The 18,313-nt window shown below is 43.6% G+C and overlaps 1 long non-coding RNA gene across 1 annotated transcript; it reads left to right on the top strand.

Moving 5' to 3' along the window:
* LOC122176060 lies at positions 1-15,812 on the top strand. Its single transcript, XR_006177623.1, has 8 exons — positions 1-654; positions 1,295-2,001; positions 2,479-2,540; positions 2,830-2,907; positions 5,088-5,187; positions 11,393-11,532; positions 14,100-14,263; positions 15,505-15,812. It is a non-coding gene; the product is annotated as an uncharacterized LOC122176060 (long non-coding RNA).
* Positions 15,813-18,313: the final 2,501 nt, after the last annotated feature.

The raw sequence follows: 18,313 nt of genomic DNA, 5'->3' as shown, positions 1-18,313 counted from the left end.
ATAATTTTTGCAACTGTTGTAATACAAAATAAGAAGGAAGGCAGACTGCTTGCATATTGATCAGACTCACTGAGTGGTCTTCTTGCATACTGGCTTTCTAGATGATGATAAGCTCAATGCTGACTGCTTTCTGCTCCTTGTGTTGGGAGCCTCCATGCTCAAGCTGGTAGGTCTGGGTCTCCAAGTGCCCACCTTTAGAGCTAAGTGTCCAGTGTGCAATGCTCAGCTGTGCCTGCCCTGCTGTTAGCCTGCCTTCCTGAGATTCTGTGCTTGAATGCATTTGTTGCAGTTGTCCAAGCAGTGCTGGTGAATAACAGCAATGATGGTGATGGTGTTTGGATGGTGGTAGTGTTTTACGCTGGCTGCTGCAGAAAATCAGCTCCACTAGAAAAGAAATAGTGGCAGTATTTATAGTGGCTTTTTCTTTTTAGGTTGACAGTGAAATTGTACACAGGTGTTTTAAACACTGTCTCATTCGAGACATTCACTAGGAGCCAGTCCTGCTGTTTCCTGAGCATGTCTTCCACAGCCAGCAAAATCTCACATCCTGCAGCCTGTGCTCTGCTGCCACAGGAGCTGTGCCCACCTCCCAGGCTGTCAGTTTGCTTCTTCTGTGCTTCTCCATCATCCTGTTGCAGCACCTCCTGATGTCAGGTTTGAGCACCATCCTGGTACACTGTTTTGCTGTCACACTGTGAACAATCTCAATTTTTTTTTTCTGTACAATAACCTTTATTAAGACTTTGCATTGCAACTATTATCAAGAGGAATTATTTTCAAGAGAGAGCCCAGATCCCACTTTCTATCTTACAGTCCCAGACCTGTCAGTGCAGGTATTTCTCAAGTACTGATGGTGTCTTCTGTCACTCAAGGTGTACTTGAGAACCATACTTTCAGTTGCTGAGATCTCATACAGATAATTCTTCCATCTGCATGTTGTTGCATGCTTTCTGTCCTCTAGTTTCTTTCCTGTGTAGCCGTCTTCGTTATCTCAAGCCTGTTAGTGCAGTTTTGCTATGTACCATGCCCCCCAGATTAAATAGGCTTTTCCTTAAGAGAGATTCTTCCTGTACAATTGTGGTGCCCTTGAGAAGATGCCCTTATTGATCATCCCTTTTGGAAGCATTAGGGTGCTGCTTATTAGCCCTTTCTGTTTTACATTGGTGGAAACCCCCCTGTAGCAACCAATTGCCATTTCAGAACTTATCTCCGTGTACAAACAGGTTTGTGGAGTACCTATGTTGAGAACACACCTGTTTTCCTCATCTCTTTTCCACACCCTTTTCTGCTCTAGTAAGTTCATGGCAGATGGCTTCAAACACGAGCTTCATCTTCAGTAGCTGTTCCTGAGCCATGGACATGGAAGAAGAGGAGTTTGGCACTTGGGTATCTCTCCAGAAGCGAACCCTTTGCTGGCTGAGGATTCCTGGTGTGCAGTTAGAGCTGTTTTGGCCGTTCCACCCCTTTCTTCTGCCATCTAGTTTGTGTATGGTCTTCCTGTACTTGGACAGGCTTTGGTCATCCTCCTATTCCTGGACCAGCAAATATTTAACAAGAGAAATGTTTGCGCTGGAAAAAAAGTGTCTTAGGATATGTCTGATGTGATCCTTCAGCAGATCAACAAGATACAGTTATGTGATGAAGCAATGAGCAGGAGATATAAACAGCTGCTTCAATTCTCAATGTTTTCAGTTCTGCAGCTTCTCCAGCCGTTCTAGTTCTGCATGCTGGTTGGTTTTGTTGTCATCTTTTATGGAAGGTCACCTCCTTTAGAGGCTTCTTGTGCAGACTGAAAATCCTGCAGAAGAACGTCGTGTTTCTATTTGGAGGATAGCTCTGTATCCATTACTTAATCTGAAAAGGAACAGCAGGATACACAATCACAGAAGGGATTTGAAATGTTGATATGAGGATCAGAAAAAGAAATAGGAAGATGGTATCTACCCCAGGAGTTTGGAGATGCTCATGCTCTTGAGTTTTGTTGCAACACAAAAATAAAGGGTAAGTCCTGCCACTGCTGATAGTTCACTTTGCAAGTTCTCCTTTGTGGGTGTAGATCAGCTGCTGATACCAGTAGCTTGTTACTGCTGTATTCAAGCACCATGAGGGTTGATTGATATGTTTTGCTCAGGGTGCAGAGAGCTGAAATTCCCTTGTGCTCCAGTGGACTGGGAGCATCCTACAAGCATCTTTTCTGCCCAGTCTGGCTTTCCTCAAGTTAGTACATTTCTTTTGGTACATGTTAACTGTTATCTGAAATGGGATGTTTTCATTTAGTTTTGTTGAATGTGGAAGATCAGGTGCAGGAAGGAGTTTTGTAGTTGCACAAGTCTACTAGAAAGCTCATTCCAACCAAGCACATTTTTTCTTACCCTGGAGTTTCATGGTAGTTTTTTGTCTTTCCAGGGCTGACTACTCAGCCCATTCAATTTTGATTTACAGATCTTTACAATTTACTATTTCCTTAATATTTGCCAGGTGCGTGTTGTGGTCCTGCTCCTGACACAGCTCTTTTGCCACGCGGGAGGCTTCTGAGGAAGGTATGAAACAGATGGACAGTGCAGCTATTTGTACAGGGTATTGAAAAGTAGGATGTGTAGACCTGGATGCTGCCCTCTGAGAAAATTTGCCTTATCTTTAATGTTTCTTTATCATTGGCTGCCTTTCTATAGATTGGATCCAAACTGATGGAGGTAATCCCAGCTGACTTGGGCAGCGCTAGGTCAGACCATAAACCAGGTGGTGGTGTGCTTGCTTAATACTTTCAGAATACTCAAAGGTATTATCCCTATCTGTTAAGTCAATAACTTTGTTCTAATAACATTTCAGGCTTTGATGTCCACCCTTCAGTGGAAAAATGTGACTTGGGGGCGTGCAGTGGATGGAAGGTGAAGATATTGTCTGAAGGTGAGGTGGCCTTAAACAGAAAGGCAGGACACTTATCCTTACTTGAGGAGGAAATGCTATGCATTAAACCCACATCTAGCTTTGATACTTGAAGTGTCAGCTGTCAGCACAGTGCCAATGGAGCAATCTGCTCAGTACTGGCAACTTTTCTCTCCTCTGTGCCAATGACGAATGTCATTGACTATCTAGAGAGGGAAACTAGCCTCCTCTTGTGTTGGAGACCTGGTAAGTGTGATGGGTGGAGCTGTGGGATAAGTGGAAGAAAGGATAAAGAGAGAGGAAATGGAGGAATTCTTCAGGGTGCCATCTGTCGTGTAAATTACCAAAGAGACAGAGGGAAAGTAGATTTCTTCTTCTGTGGATTAATTTTGCCAGACTGCAATCGGTGAGCTAACAAGCATGCTGCTTTTCAGGATTGTAAAAAGCAAAGCAAGTGCTAACGTGTTATTAACAGTGTTCTTCCAATAGATGCAGGAGGGAAATGCTGGAAGCCTTAGGGTGTATTTTCCATTTACCAATATAAAGGGCAGAAGGGTGGAGAGGTAACTTGGATCAGCCACAACTTTCTTTGCTTTCTCATCAGCGTTTCAGTGCTCAGGGATGATTTCCTCATGCTTGTTAGTAGTGTAGTAAAAATCAAGGCAGATTCTTTCTAGAAAATAAAGGAGTCCTGGATTCCCAGAATGTTAAATGCTCACCTCTGGGGCTTCCGTTTGTCTCATTAAGTGATTTGTGGATTAATTTTCAGTAGCTTATTTTTCTCTATAAAACTGTGCACTACTAAGTCAACTGGGATTCACCCCCACTGTATCTGTGTTGTGGAACATTAGGACCTCTGTATTTACCTTAATGCTAACTGAAAGCTAAAATGATGATGCACCTCTGAGGCAGAAATAGACCCTGCTGTTTACAAAGTCCTCGAGTCTGAGTCTGTTTTGCTGGATATCTGTGTACATGGATTTGAGTATATAAACCAATATTATTTATTTCAAAGTTAAGCTGCAGTAGCAGCAGCTGGCTTTAGACCTGACTGAAAATGTGTTTGATTGCAATCTCAACAAACAAATATAGTCTCTGCTCCAGAATTTACAATGTGTGTCTTTTTATCTCATGGAAAGTGTGAGCTCCATGGCTTGTTTAGTGCTTACTGATATGAATCACTGGAAGACTCTTGTAGCTGTAAAATAATAATAATAATAATAAAAAATAAGCCCCACTCTAAGGAAGAAGAACTACAAGGGCTTTAATAGGAAGACTGCATTCTAACAACACACTGCTCTTCAGCAGAAGGACATCAAGTAAATGTACTGTTGTGTTCTACAATGCTGCATAACTTCTGTGCTATACAGGTTTTGTATTAACAAAGCTTAAAACTCCGAATTTGGTATGGAGGTTGCAGTTTACCTGCTAAAAATGCATCTTTAATCACCAGTCAGTTGCAGGTAAATGTATTGTTTGAGTTTCTAACCTATTTGAATAACAGCTGCATTTATGACTCAGTTCTTGTAACTGATGTCCCAGAATTGCAGCTGAGAAATGCTTCTCGTGGTGTCAGTCCATTCCAGAACTTGTATTCTTTTCCTTGCAGATGTTTGTATGTGTGGTCTATCCTTCATGGAAATGAACTGCAGACTGTGGTGAATGTTAAAACAGCTCCTTAGGTCTGTGCACGGAATGAAATGGCAGCTATGATGTTTCATACAACGCAAAGATGCCTAAAATTTCACTGAAGTAGATGTGGCTGTGGGCTGCATTCCATGGAGAAGTCCCAGCACCATGGAAACAACTGACAAAACTACAATTTCAGTGCAGGCAGAATTTAATACTGCCCTTTTTAAGGCAGGTTTTTCAGGAGTGCTCAGCACTGTCTTACGTCTTCCACCAAATCTGCTAGGCCTTGCTAGGAGCAAAGCTGAGCCAAGATAGTCCAGACTTTGTTTAAAATAGATAAAAGTCTTGCCATCCATCAGTATAATTATTCTAACGACTGAGCCCTTCAGGTTCCACAGAATTTCCTTATAGAGCAGTGTTACATTTGTCCATTATTGGCCTAATCCTCCCTTCCTACTCAAAGTTAAGGTTGAGTGTTAAACCACCTGCATGTAAACTGTCACAATAGCTCTTGCATAAATAACCTCTGTGCATAGCCATTGTTTTCACTACGTCTCTCCACTCTGCAGGAGTTTGGGAATGCACCCACTGCTCTCTGGGCATTCTGTGCTCCTTCCAGTTCTGTCAGTAGTGTTCTGAGGAGTTGTTCCTGCAGCTTTGCTCATGCTGGTAAGCATCTTCATCCATTTGAATCTAAACCTCTCGAAAGCAGGTGAAAGAGAAAATAATGAGCAGAGAAGAAGCTGAAAGATGTAGGAGGTCTCTTTGCAAGGCTTTTCTTTCAGGTGTTGCCAGATTAAAACAAAACAAAAAACAAAACAGAAAAACAGTGCTTTATCCTGCTATCATTTGTGCCTGTTTGCAGTTGCTGTAGCCACGTGCTCTGTGAGAGGCTCTCCTGACTGAGACAGATGTAACAGAGGACAGTTAGGCTGGTGTATGTGTGTGCACACACGAGGGGGGAGAGAGAGTCTTGTTATTCTTTCAGTTACTGAAATTGTATTTTTGGCAGCAATGTATTACTGTTCCAGCAGAGTTTAGCTTTGTCACCCTTTTTCTGAGTTTTCCCTTCTGGAAGAAAAGGAAGCTCTGTGCTTTTACTCTCGGTGAGGTCCTGGTCAGTTTTGTGGCTGTGCTGATGCAAACAGCCCTTGTATGTGATCAGAACAAAAATGTGATTCTAATTTGAGAAAAGCTGATAGTAATGCTTATCTTGTATAAGGTTTGTTGGAACTGCTGCAGATTGAAATTGGTGTGAGTGGGAGAGCTGGGACTAATGAATATAAATTCTCAATTTATTCAAGTTGTCTAAACAAGAGTGCATAATTTATTACTTTATTGCTTAAGGTGTAGGATAGAACTGGCACGCTTTTTGTTCAGGGTCCTGCTTGCACCTTCTGCAGTTTAGCTTGACGTTCTGTTGCAGTTGATTCAGCATCTTGACAAGCTCATTATTGTCACTGTTGGCACAATCCCCTCAGATTTCCATTTTGTCTGAGTCTGTTTCACCTCAAGCTTGGGAGTTTCAGCATGTCCTGTTGATTCAGTTTCCAGACTCACCTGTGGAGACTCAATTGCATGCTGGTGATTTTCCTGCAGAGTGCAGTGAAGCATATGGCACAACATTCTGTTATGTTGAATCTAATCCAGCCTTTGTATCAAATTATTGCTCACCAAGTAATAAAAACAGTCAATTTCTAAGCCTGTTTTAAACTGAGGTACTAAGATTTTGCACCAAACTATGACTACTTTATTGTAAAACATAGAGCTTTCAAGAAGTCATCTTAAAAATCTATTTAAAGTGGGGGTTATCTCTGTTAAACCAGGGCATGTTACCAGACTGTACTTAACTTCCAGTAATGGAGGCTTCATGATCTCCAGACCATCTTGTCCCAGGAGTGATTCCCCCTACAATAGGAAACTTACCAAGTGTTTACCTTAAATCTTGCTGCAGCTTTGGCGTGTAACTTAATGTCATATTGCTACACCTGATTATTTCAGATTCTTCCTTCTTCTGATCTCTATCTAGTTTCAGCTCTAACCTGAAGCAGTTCAAGCTGAGTGCAAACCTGTAAGGAGAGGTGCAGCAGAAGAACAAACAAAGGTGCTCTGTGGGATTTAAAGTACAGAATCTACCCAGTGCAATGTGGGCAATCCCTCCAGTGCCACCTGCAGTTCATCCTGATCAGTCTTCAATCTTCTTCTGCAGCTCGTGAACGTGGTGCCCTCTGTTCCTCAGCTGATTGATTAGATCCTTAATTTCCTCCAGGGAAGAAAACGGATATTTCATGTGGTAGGTTTATTTCAGGACTGTGAACTTTACCGAGTGTGCCAAACAGATTCTTTGAATAGAAATGGTGTGAAATGGCTCCATTCACTTCACATTAGCTGCCCTTTTTCTCACTGCTAAATATTATCCTGGATTTCTGAATGAGCCCTGCTGGCTCTATGTGATCATGGAGGCAGAAGAGTGAAGCCCATTACATCACGAGAAATTTTTTCCAGTTTTTAGCCTAGTCTTTTCCTCTCCTATTTTCAGATGGTTGCTCATACAAAATGAAAATAGGATTCCACATTGTCTCTATGCAACAGAATGAGGCACTTTGCCAGGTGATGTAGGCCAGAGTAAAGGGCTGGGGGAGACGGCCCAGGAAGTGCTGGGTCTCTGCCAGGGACTCCATCTCCATTTTCTCTTGGCTGCAGGGACAGCAGATTCTAAATCTGCATCTTTAAATATTGACAGTGTCATCTTTCAGCCTCTTGGAGGAGATCAATTTTTACAATTTACAGAATATTTTTATTTATTAAAAAAAAAAAAAAAAAAAAAAAGCCAAGGCAGCTTGTCTCCCTGTATAGCAAGTAAGGGAGTTCATGTGACATCCTTGCAACTGATGCCTGGAGATGCCTCATTCAGTCATACTTCTGGGAAATATTCACTTCCACCTGTAGCTCTTCATATTTTTGTGTTGCCATTCTGCCAGCATCTTCTTAAAGGCTCTCTCCTTCTTCCAGAAGCAGCATTGGCCTGGAAAGATAAAGCCAAGCATTCAGTGGACACAAGTTTTCTTTACACTTCACTTCTCTGTGTCCTGCCAGCTAGTTGCAGTTAAATTGGCACCCACTGTAGTGACTGGCAGAGTTTCTCTTGGTTGCTCTGAATGGGTGATTAAAATGTTTACAAGGCTTTCTTTCCTCACCATTAGGAATTTAACAAGCTCCCCCAGTTCCCATCAGTGTGATAGTCCTCCTTGCTCCTGCTGTTATAATGATGCTGCTGTGGAGCACATGTTTTCCACTTCAGATATTCATGGTGCAGATGTGCTGTTAGTAATTGCCTGGGTTGATTAGTGTGACTTTCTGCTTCAAAGAAGATTCAGTTAGAAACAAGATGTTATTCAAGGCTATTCCAGACTGTTTAATGGCTTGTCATGAAGGGAACGAAGGAACATTTTTTTCTTTCCTGGGAGCTTTTAATCACAAATATTCTACGTATTTTTATGATCAGTACATGCAGTCAGGTACCATGGTGATAAGCACGCCACAAACTGAAGAGTAAAGAACTGCTTCATTAAAGGCAGTGATGGTGAAACAACCCACTGGTACTGCAGTGCTGGAGAGTTCAAAGCAGGATCTCATTATCCTTAAAAAGACAATGAATACCTTGCCTTGCTGCTGAGGAGGGCTTTTACTTCAGCTGCACTATTGTTTCTGGAAGACAGCTAATGAGTTTGAGGAGCATGCTGCGTGCTCCTAAGAATTAGCTGTGGCTCAGCTTTGCCTTTCTTCTCTTGGTCATACAGATTACAGTGATATTTGATAGAGACAAGTATTGAGAAATAAGGGATCAGCCCATAGCTGGCTCCTGGGGCTTCCACCACCAAGTCTTGCTGCTCAGGCTTGTGGTACATGTGTTCTTGAATGGATGAATTTCTTGCCTTTTCCAGGTCAAGAGTGAGGTGCTTCACTTTGGTCTGAAGCCTCTGCTTAGAGCTGCCTGTGCAGACTTGGACTGATTCAGCTGTCTGCTTCGCTTCTTGGAACCTCCCAGCCAACTTTGTCCCAAAGGAATGGGGGCAGGAATAACCCAGTAGTTCATGGAGTGAGGAGTTCTGGGAGTCAGCAGCAGTCATCTCCTTGAGCACTATTGCTATTTTCACCAGTAATCCTGAAAGCAATCTCAGAAAAGTGACTGTAAAATCATGACTAGGATGTGGCTGGCTCTTCCCCTCCCCAGATACAAACACCGTTCTGGACTGCAGCTCAGTTCCTCATTGCTGGGTTGTTACCTGGTGTTAGACCCTTCCACTTTCTGCTTAGGAATCTCCAGGACAGCAATAATGTCAGTGTAGCTCCACTCCCTGTGACTGACTATGGGACTGAGGCAGAGATAGAACAGCTTATTTTGTCTCGACTTGTCTCGGGCACATGGTTAAAGCCCTCCAGGTGCCTTAACTTCTCTTTCTGCTATGTGAAAGCACCTCTGTTAGCTCTGCTAGAAGGATACTGTTAAAAGACTGCCTTCTTGCCCACACCAGATCTCAAGGAGCAGATTTCAAGGAGTTTTAATCTGATTTGGGTGCATTCTTTTTTCTCAGGAAATGCTAGTGGCTTTTGTAAGGCTGCTGGAAGAGTAAAGTTCCTGTTGGAGTAAGGAAAGGCTGTCCAACTTCAAGCCTTTACTGGAAAGGTGCAGCATTGGTTTGCTGTTGCCAGCATACAAGAGTTAGGTCTCAGTAGTCCCTATTATTGCAAATGTTCTTCTTGGTGGGAGTATTCTCTTTTCTTTGTCTTACAAAAATGAGTCCTAACAGATCACATCTACAAACTGTGATCCAGCAGCCAAAATGAATAACAGAGTACCCTAAGTCTTCTCCCTGAAAGCTGTGATTTCAGTACTGAGTTCAGAGACCAGACACCAAACTTCAATTTTGTTCTCTTCCTCCTCTTCCAACTGCTCTTTTATCACCTCCAAATGATTCCTGGTGTTAGCCAGTCTTACCCCAGCAGCAGTACAGATGAATTTGATTGATGTGGATGAATGGTAATGGCTGCACTGTTCTCCTGTTGGAAGTATGAAGGCACTGACCTCGCTTCCCCAAGCTGCAGTGCTCCTCTTGAGCAGCTTAGTTCTGGACTAGCTAGAAACATTTCAGAATGTCTTCCTGGTCAGGAGCCAAGTGCCTGCTCTCCTTACCTGTTTTGCTGCTGGGTTGTTTTGTTTTGTTTTGTTTTGTTTTTGCTGTGCTGCAGTGAATTGAATTGAGCTCATATAACTGAAAGCAGAACTTGGCTTGTCATCATCACTGTTTTCTCTGAAAGTGTTTCAAAAGAATTACAGCAGTAAACCCATTTTGTGATTGCTCTGAACGTGGAGAATTCTTGCCAGGCTTTTGATATGCAGGTGCAGCTCTAGAATTATTCTTTGGAGATAAGAAAAATTTCCAGGACAGGCATGTCAGACAGAGACATGAAATGCTGATACATTTTGAGTCAGACATGTGTGACCTATGCAAATAAACTGCAGTGCAATCCACTGAGCAGTGGACTGAGAATGAGGAGGTGTACACACCTCTGCTCTTTGCTTCTGGCTCATGAGAGGTTATCTTCGTATCCTCCATAAGAATCTCATGATGCTCATGCCCTGTGTGCCCTTACCAAGATTAGCTGGTAACAGCCCAGAGATTTAGATGAGGAAAACTTTCCCTTGTGAGAGCTGAAACAATAAGAGATTTGTTGAAGTGGACAGTGAGCAAAGAGCAGGCAGAGCATATCCTACTCCAGCAGCAAGCTGTGAAGGTGCTTGGCGGTCACCAGTACCCTTAACTTTTCATCTACTTGCCTCTTGGGGTCATACGCCTCATGTGGACAACCTAATTAATCTCCATCAGACCTTGTGCTCTGTGCTCAGCTGGCTGCTTTCAGCTGCAGGAGAAAAAGTGCACAGAGAGGCAGGAGAGGAACTAATTCCACCTGATTGAAGAAAGAAAAGAGAACACCAGAAGGATTGGGCAGTTTTGGTAAAGGAGGCAGAGCTGCCAGAGTTCTGTGGAACACAGGGGAAGAGGAGGATCAGAGGGCTGGTGATGTTGCACACAGCTATCAGGGAATTTACCTTGGAGCCTGATGGCATTCATTTCAGCTGGGCTTTTCTCCACCTCAACCAGCTGGGCATTGGCTTCAGACAGGTTATCTTCCAGCTCGTGAGCATAAGCAACGGAGTCCAACTGTTAGAATGGTTAGTCATAGGATGCTGAGTAAGGCTTGAAGTGCTACAGTATCCTCCCTCCCCTGCACACTGAGTTTATTCCCGTTGGTTGTAGGTATAATGAGATGACTGTAGCAGGCAGGGACAGTGCAAATTGTTCTGATCTATAGAGAGGGGAGATGCCTGTTTCATTAGTTACTGTGGGCAGTGTTTGGCATCAGCCTGCAAATGGCTGCTCTGCGGTATCAGCTGGCTCACATCTGCCTGGTGCTGTGGATCTTGGTGCTTTATAAGAAAGGCTTCTGCAAGGCTTTTATTTAGCCTTCTAGGCTCTTTATCTGACTCATATCCATCTTTGGTGCTACTGTGCTACAGGGTTAGCATCTTTCAGAACAGTTAACCGTCTCCACACCTCATTGCTAAAACTCACAGTTGTTCTTTGGACTGAAGATCATGTATTTCCCTTGCAAAACGGCAGAAAATAGACTGAACAGTTCTGCTTTATTTTTAACTGTCTGTGTCTGAATTGGCAACTTTCTAACAAACCTCTGATCAGTTCTGCTCAACCTTAGAGGAATGGCAAAGCTCCCAGCCGATTCGTGGAGCCTTGTGGGTTTCGTGTTTTTGTTGTTTTGGTTTGTTATTTATTTATTTTTAACTCCTTCCAAGGTCCACAGCGTGAGGGGAAGATTGGGTCAGGTCTGCCCTGCTTAGGAGCCTAGAGAAGCTGCTGAAGAAACTTCTATGGAGAGTCCCAGTGATGCCTCATTCTCTGAAGAAAGAAACAAGATGTTCAGGTGTAGCTGAAGGTATCTGGCCTGGGTGCAGCTGTTGTAACACCGGTGTCTTTCCAAGGAGTTGAGATCCATAAGATCATGATGCAGATCCCTTCCCTGGTTCTCCACCTAGTGGGAAAGAGGGAAAGAAATTCTTATTCCCTATGAGGAGCCCGTGAGTGCTTTAAGGAGCACTGTTACTTCTTGTCACTCTAGCTGTTTTCCTGGCTGCATGAGGTGTCCAACGCTGACCTAGCTCCTGATGTGGTTGAGAATTGGCTAGCTAGCATTTGTAGACTGAAATGGAAATGTTAGTTATTATTAAATTATATTAGTCATTAGATTGCGTTCAGAGCATTCTATTAAAATATTAACTTTTTGGATCTCAATTATCTTCAGGACTTCCCGTTGTTAAAAGATCAGATTATATATTTAACATCCGCATCCCGGCAATTTGCAGAGGATTTATTAGAGTAAATCTACCACCATAGAACTGGACCAGTGGGTGGGGTGGCCTGATGGGTGAAACACAGAGGGCTGCCAGCTCTCACCAGCCTGCTGCACCCTGGCTCTGCGTAGGGCTGCCCCTGTGGCTGCTTCTGAGGTTTCTGTGAAAGGAGCAGCACTCCCGGTTTGTAGCACTAAGTCTGCATGGGCTGAAACTAGAGCTCAAGTGTCTATCTTCCAACTCTTCCATGGGGAGTTTTGTTTTTCATTAGCAGTTGAACGCCTTTAGATCTTTTCAGAAGTAAAATCACTCCCCAGAGAAGCTCTTTGTTTCTTAGAAAGACACTGTTATCTGTGCTCTTACAGCATTCCCAGCTTCTATCTTTCCTTCCAGCCCTTCAGTATAAGGGCCTGGAGGGTGCAGCAGAAACACAGCAGTGTCTCTGACTGAGAGATGCAGGATAAACTTGTGTGGATACAAACAAGCCTCTATTTCTTCACTCCCTCCTACGTGCTTGCCAGGTCTACAGGATTATTTTTTCCTGGGAAAGGCCTACAGCTGGGAATACTTAGCCAAGGAAACAGGAAAGGTGTGGCCATGTGTCTCAGTAGTCAACTGGTATTATGTGCAGCATCAGTAGCTTGCTCTGTTGTGTTGGAATCTGGCAGTTGGGGAAATAATGAAGCTGATTTGGTTACTTGAGGGAAATAGGTGCTTGTCCATAGAAACAGCTGCAGACCCAGGTTTGTGGGTCATGATGTTGTTGTAGAAATACTGAGGCTTTGATTAAGTATTCGGGCACCGAAATATGCCAGCTGAAAAACATTTGCTTTCAGAATGGCAGCACTTTGAGCTGTGCTCCCATTTTTGGTTTTATTTACCACCTTCCCTTCTGTGGTGAGTGGAGCAGTACCTTGCAGGAGCTGCTATAGGGGGAGACAAAAAGGCCAAGTTCTACATAGGGAAAGACAAATCCCGTATCTCAACTGGTTCTGTTGCTTAAAAGTGTAAAGAGAGATTGGCTCCAGAATCCATTTTATCAGGGTAGGTTTAAAAGGTCTGTGTTGTTCTTCTATGCACCTCAATCTTATCAAAAAGATAAAGCTGCATGAGCAGGCTGCTGTGTGTTAAGGAAAGGAAAGTCACCTGACGTGTTGCCTCTCTGTAGCAAACTGGTTAATCTTTGTTCAGAGCAAAGCAGAACCTGGTGTTCTGTCTCTGGCCCTAAAATCCATTTGCCCTTTGTTGGAGCTCTTTGTTGCCCCATCATCAGCTTGTCTGTAAGTAGAGGTGCTGGCACCCCGAGGAGCTGGATGGTCTGAAGCACAAACATCAGCACTTCATGCTTTTGTTTCCATCTGTGTTTAAGACTTCCAATGGCTCTGCTCTAAAGCACAGGTAACCTGTACTCACTAAAAGCTTCCTGTTAGGATTTGTGTTAGCAAATCATGCCAGTGTTTATTCATGGTTTTACATGTTGTGTTAGGCAACCAGATAGATCAGCAGTTTGGATAATATAGAGCTGTAAATATGTATTCTGCAAGGCTTATTTCTATGGGGAGGTTTGTCAGAAGTGCTGGCAGACCCATCACAAAAGTAATTGATGATGACACTAAAATAAATTTAATTTGTGATAATATTCTGCATTTCTAAAGCAGTTTTATCTGAGGATCATAAGGCCTTACATAAACACAGAATCAGTTAATCCTCATCACTTCCCAGTGATCATACACGCTTTATACGTGGGTGACTGTGGAAGATGAGTGACAAATATCAGACAATGAGTCAGAGAAAAACTTGGGAACAGAACCATGTATTTCTGATTTGGTTTACCTGAGCAGCTGAACTGCACTTGTGCTTGTCATTGTGTTACTCCTGACAAGGCCAAGGCATGACTGTGGATTTTCCTTTGTGATTTCTAGTTCAGCAACTTTACAGGTGTAGCTGATGCTGTCAGAGCTGTGATGTAGCACAACTGCCCTCAGTAGGATTCTGTACCCTGGAGAATTCCCTTAATCTTGCCACTTCTTTGCAGTGTCTGCCAAGGTCAGTTTGGTTCCATCTCATGGAGGTCATCAATTGTAGTATTGGGGTCATCTCTGCTTTATGACAACGCTTCTCTGCCTTACCATGGATGTTTTCTCATTCCCAGTTGCCCTCCAGCTAACTGAAAAGCGTGGAATCAATGTTATCAATGTTATCAATAACTCTGAAGCACACAAATCAGCAGTGGGTGTCAGAAGGGCCTGAAGTTTCAAAAGCAGACTGCATGGGACCATTGAAGAAACAGTCAGTTGTAAATACACCCCATGTGTGGTAAGTTTGCTGCTGTTCCTGGCAGTGGGCTTACCGCCTCTTCCTTCCCTTGCAATTTTCTAGGAGGGGAGACACCAAGGCTGGTGCATAGAAGTGGATAAGAAACCAACACTGTCCTTAATAAACTGAAAATGAACAGAAAAATACATTCATCTGAGGTGCCTCCTGAAAGCAACGCGAGCTTTGAATGTGCATTTTTCAATAGATCTCAGGGGACTCGGTCCAACACGGAGTGTTTCAGAAGAATCTAGCTCACTCTCAGCAATTCACATCGCTCTCTGGGCAGGGGTACAAATTGGCAGCACTTCACTGTGCTGCCATAAGTTAATACCTAGAAAAACACAGCCGCCTTCCTGTTTGTGGAGCAAACTGTAGTCTCGCAGTATCTAAGCAAGCAGACAATGATTTTTTTCTTTCTCCCAGACTGGGAGAATGGGAGAGAGCAAAGAAAAATGGAGTAGTTATTTCTGCCTGATGAACTTCCTCCAAAGCTCTCCTTTCCTTTTGGAGCTGAGGGACTGAGTCATTCTGAGCAGAGAGATCTGAAGTCAGAGTTTGAACTCTGTGGTCTAATGCCTGCAGACAGGAAAGCAAACATCACACAAGTTCTATGGATCACACAACCAGTTTGCAGCATCAGGACAAAATGTCAGTGGCAACGTCTATTACTTTAGAGAGAATCTGAGATTCAGTTAATAAATTCTAAAATCTGTGAGTTTGACATCCTGTGGATGTTAATGCTTACTTTAGGAAAAGCAGCAGGCAGCCACGTGGCTGCTACAGTGCAGATTGAAAACTTCTCTAGTTACGTTAAATAAAAACCTGCTTAAGTGCAGGAGAGGGAGAAGCATTCCTCAGACTGGATGGAGAGGAGCTGTGTAGCTGTAGAGGAGGCATTTTGTAAGTAGACCTATCAGTATTGCCATGTAGCGGTGGGTGTAATTAATAAAGAATTAATAAAGAGGTGTTGCTGTCTTTACGTAGAGGGATCCCTAGAAATTACTGTGAAATTAATATTACTGCCAGGGTAAAAATAAAAAAGTGAAGCATAGAATTAAATCCACCTCAGGTTGTATCAAATATTGGAAAACAATATCAGAAAGTGGAGAAATGAACTGAGTGAATCTGAGCGTCCCAAAGGGTGCTCTGACAGGAGCTGTAATGGTTGTCAGGGCTCGTTTCCTTGGAGAATGAGTAAGAAAGAACTTCTGTCGTGCCTCATGTCTGCTTTTCTTTCTCAGTTTTAGGCAAAGGTGGTCTCCAGCCCTTTCAAGCAGAATTTCAAGTTGCTGAGCTCGTCCTCCAACACCCCTTGGCACTGCTCAGGGCAATGCTTCCATCACCAGGCTCTGGCTCAGTAGAACTGTCCATCTTTGCTCTCATCATTTGGCCTGGGCACAGCTCAGCACCCAGCAAGTTCTCTCATTCCTACTGAAGAGGTGGGAATCCAGTGTTCATCCTGCATACCTGCTACACCTTCTGCCTGTGGGAGCAGCAGGCCTCCATTTGCAAGAAGTGGGTTTGCTGCTTTTGTGCAGTTTATTAAAGATTTGGGGTTGGATTAAAGATTTATTAAAGATTTATTAAAGATTTGGGGGCCTGGAGATTCATGATCCTTGAGCTCCCTTCCAACCTCAGCCATTCAGTGATTCTGTGATTTCTTTAATAAAACTGTTGTTGCAATTGATCTGAATCTCCAGGTCACCCAGTGTTAAGCCTCCAGCCTCCCAGTGTTGAGCACAAAGCAGTGAGTTTTGTTTAGATACACATACATCTCCTTACCATAAGAACTCACTCTTCAACAAGTTGACACCTGATTTGCATTACTCCTAGCTGGGCATCAGTGGTTGACCAGAAAGAGAGCTCAGGACTCATGAGAGCAGCTCTGCTTCTTTAGCCATGGAGCCTCTCATTCTCCTGTGTTCTAAGAACTTAACTGCATTTAAGGGAGTCAGGCTGCCTGTGGATCTTATGCATCATCCCCATATGCTCTTTTTGCTTTCCAAATGAGGCTCTTATGAAACCTGATGCTCTGCCTAACTCAGTGCTAAGCCTTTAACCATCCGCTGTTTGTAGCTGTCAGCGTGCAGCTGGATGGTGAGGTCATTCTCCTGGGTGAGGATGCCTGTCAGCTCCTCTGCTCTTTGATGTGTTCTTCGCACCCCTGACTCTGTGGCTTGATGTTACTTAGCTCTTCAATTGCAGTTCTTTCTGCTGGGCCACATTCAGCAAAGATTTCACCTGGAAGTAAGGAGTTCAAGCAGTGAGGTTCCTAAAACAGGCTTTTCCTGCTGTGATGCTCCACAAAAGCTGAAGGTGTGCCTTTTCTTTCCAGATTCTAATATTTTTTTGCACACCAGTGAGTGGTGTTGTGGCATTTCCTGAAATGCCTCTTTAGAACAGAGGATTTCATATCTATAGTGTGAGTCAAGAACTGGGAAAGGTTATTTTGGTGCATCGTAGGAGATCTGAGTGCCAGCATAGAAACATTCTGAGTTGATAAAGATGTAGCATCACTCTCAGAACATTCTAGATTCAGAAGTTCTAATCCCATTTGAACCAGCATGAAAGTTCTTCTAAGGTATGGGAGTTCATTTGGTTTGCTCTGGAGCTGGAAAGATGTGTCCCCAGGTAAAAAGGCAGAACTTACGTGTGGAAAATTGCCTTCAACATGAATTTATTTCCCTTAAACTTGAGCCTCTTGGTCAACACTTCCTTTCCTCTCAGCAGAAACCCATCTGAATTACTCATCCTGGGATTAAGTGAAGAGAGGCAGAGCTGGAACTGCTCCTTCATACTGGCAGTGTGGATCTGCTCCATACAAGTGAACCAATGGCTCTGTTTCAGCTTTTAAAAGTCAATGAATAGCATAGGGTTGTATTCCCATGCTCACAACCTCACCGTCTCTTTCTGTGTTGTTTTTAGAAGTGGGAAGTCCAGCTCCTGAATTCCTAAGTTGTTCCTTTTCCGCTCCCCAAGGCTCAGATTTCAGGGCTTTCTCCATTTACTCATTTATTTATTTCTGCATTGATTTGGAGAGAAATCATTCAGCCCTCCTGCCCTGTTAATAATTCACAAGGAATCCGCTGTCTGCCAATGTCTTTACTCAAGTGAACGTGGCCATTGGTTTTCTCCCTCTGCTTATCTTCCCTACCCAGAAATCCCAAGTTTATCACTCTCTGTAATGGCCACTGTTTAATTCTGCAGAACCAGACAACCTGAGATATTTTCCTCACCTTACTGCACAATTTCCACCTGCCTCGGAAATGCAGCTGCAGAAACTTCTGGACATTCCTCTGGCTTGCCGGAATATGCATGCCTTGCAAACAGCTCTGTCTGCAGGCAGTGTGTGAGAGGAGCTCCGTGTCCATCCCTAATCATGCACTACAGCACGCTGCAGTCAGTGTAGTCTAAATAAAAGGGAGTTGGCTCTGATGCCCCTCTGTTCTTTGGCCATGCAGGAGTCACTGCAGTTTGTGGACATAGGGAATGGGATGGCAGAACTGAAGCTGTGCTGCTGTGAATGTAGAAATGGAGATTTTCATGCACTGGAAGAAGCAGCTACTGCTGACAAAGAGGAAACTGGTAGAAAAGGTGCTTTTTTGCACCCCACTGTCAGGCTGTGGCATTGCTCTGCTGCAGGGACCCACGGTGTGAAAGCAGGGAAGATTCGTGCCTTGCTATTTACTGGAATGGAGAACTGGGAAGTCCCAGTTTCATTTCATGGTTCTTGCTAGTCAATGAATGCCACGAGTGCTTGGTCTGTAATACTGCTGTAGTTTCACAGAATAGGCTCTGATTTATTCCACAGGAATGCCTTCTTTCCAGCATCCTTTTTCTCCTCAGTGCTCATCAGGAAACCATAGGAATGACTTGCAGTGTGGCCATGACCTTTTCCTGGGGATCATCTCTTGTGTCTTCCAGCATGGCCAGCTTACCAGCACAGAACATTGCCTTGGCTGACAGCACTCTGCATACATTTACAAACAGGATACGTTCTGGGGAGGATAAGGGAGCGTATAGACAGGAGGGGGAATGGCTGTTTGTGAG

This window comes from Lagopus leucura, unplaced genomic scaffold (genome assembly GCF_019238085.1).
Source record: "Lagopus leucura isolate 7727_CA_CO unplaced genomic scaffold, USGS_WTPT01 Super-Scaffold_760, whole genome shotgun sequence".
Lineage (NCBI taxonomy): Eukaryota > Metazoa > Chordata > Aves > Galliformes > Phasianidae > Lagopus > Lagopus leucura.
This window is presented reverse-complemented; position numbering and strand designations above follow the sequence as displayed.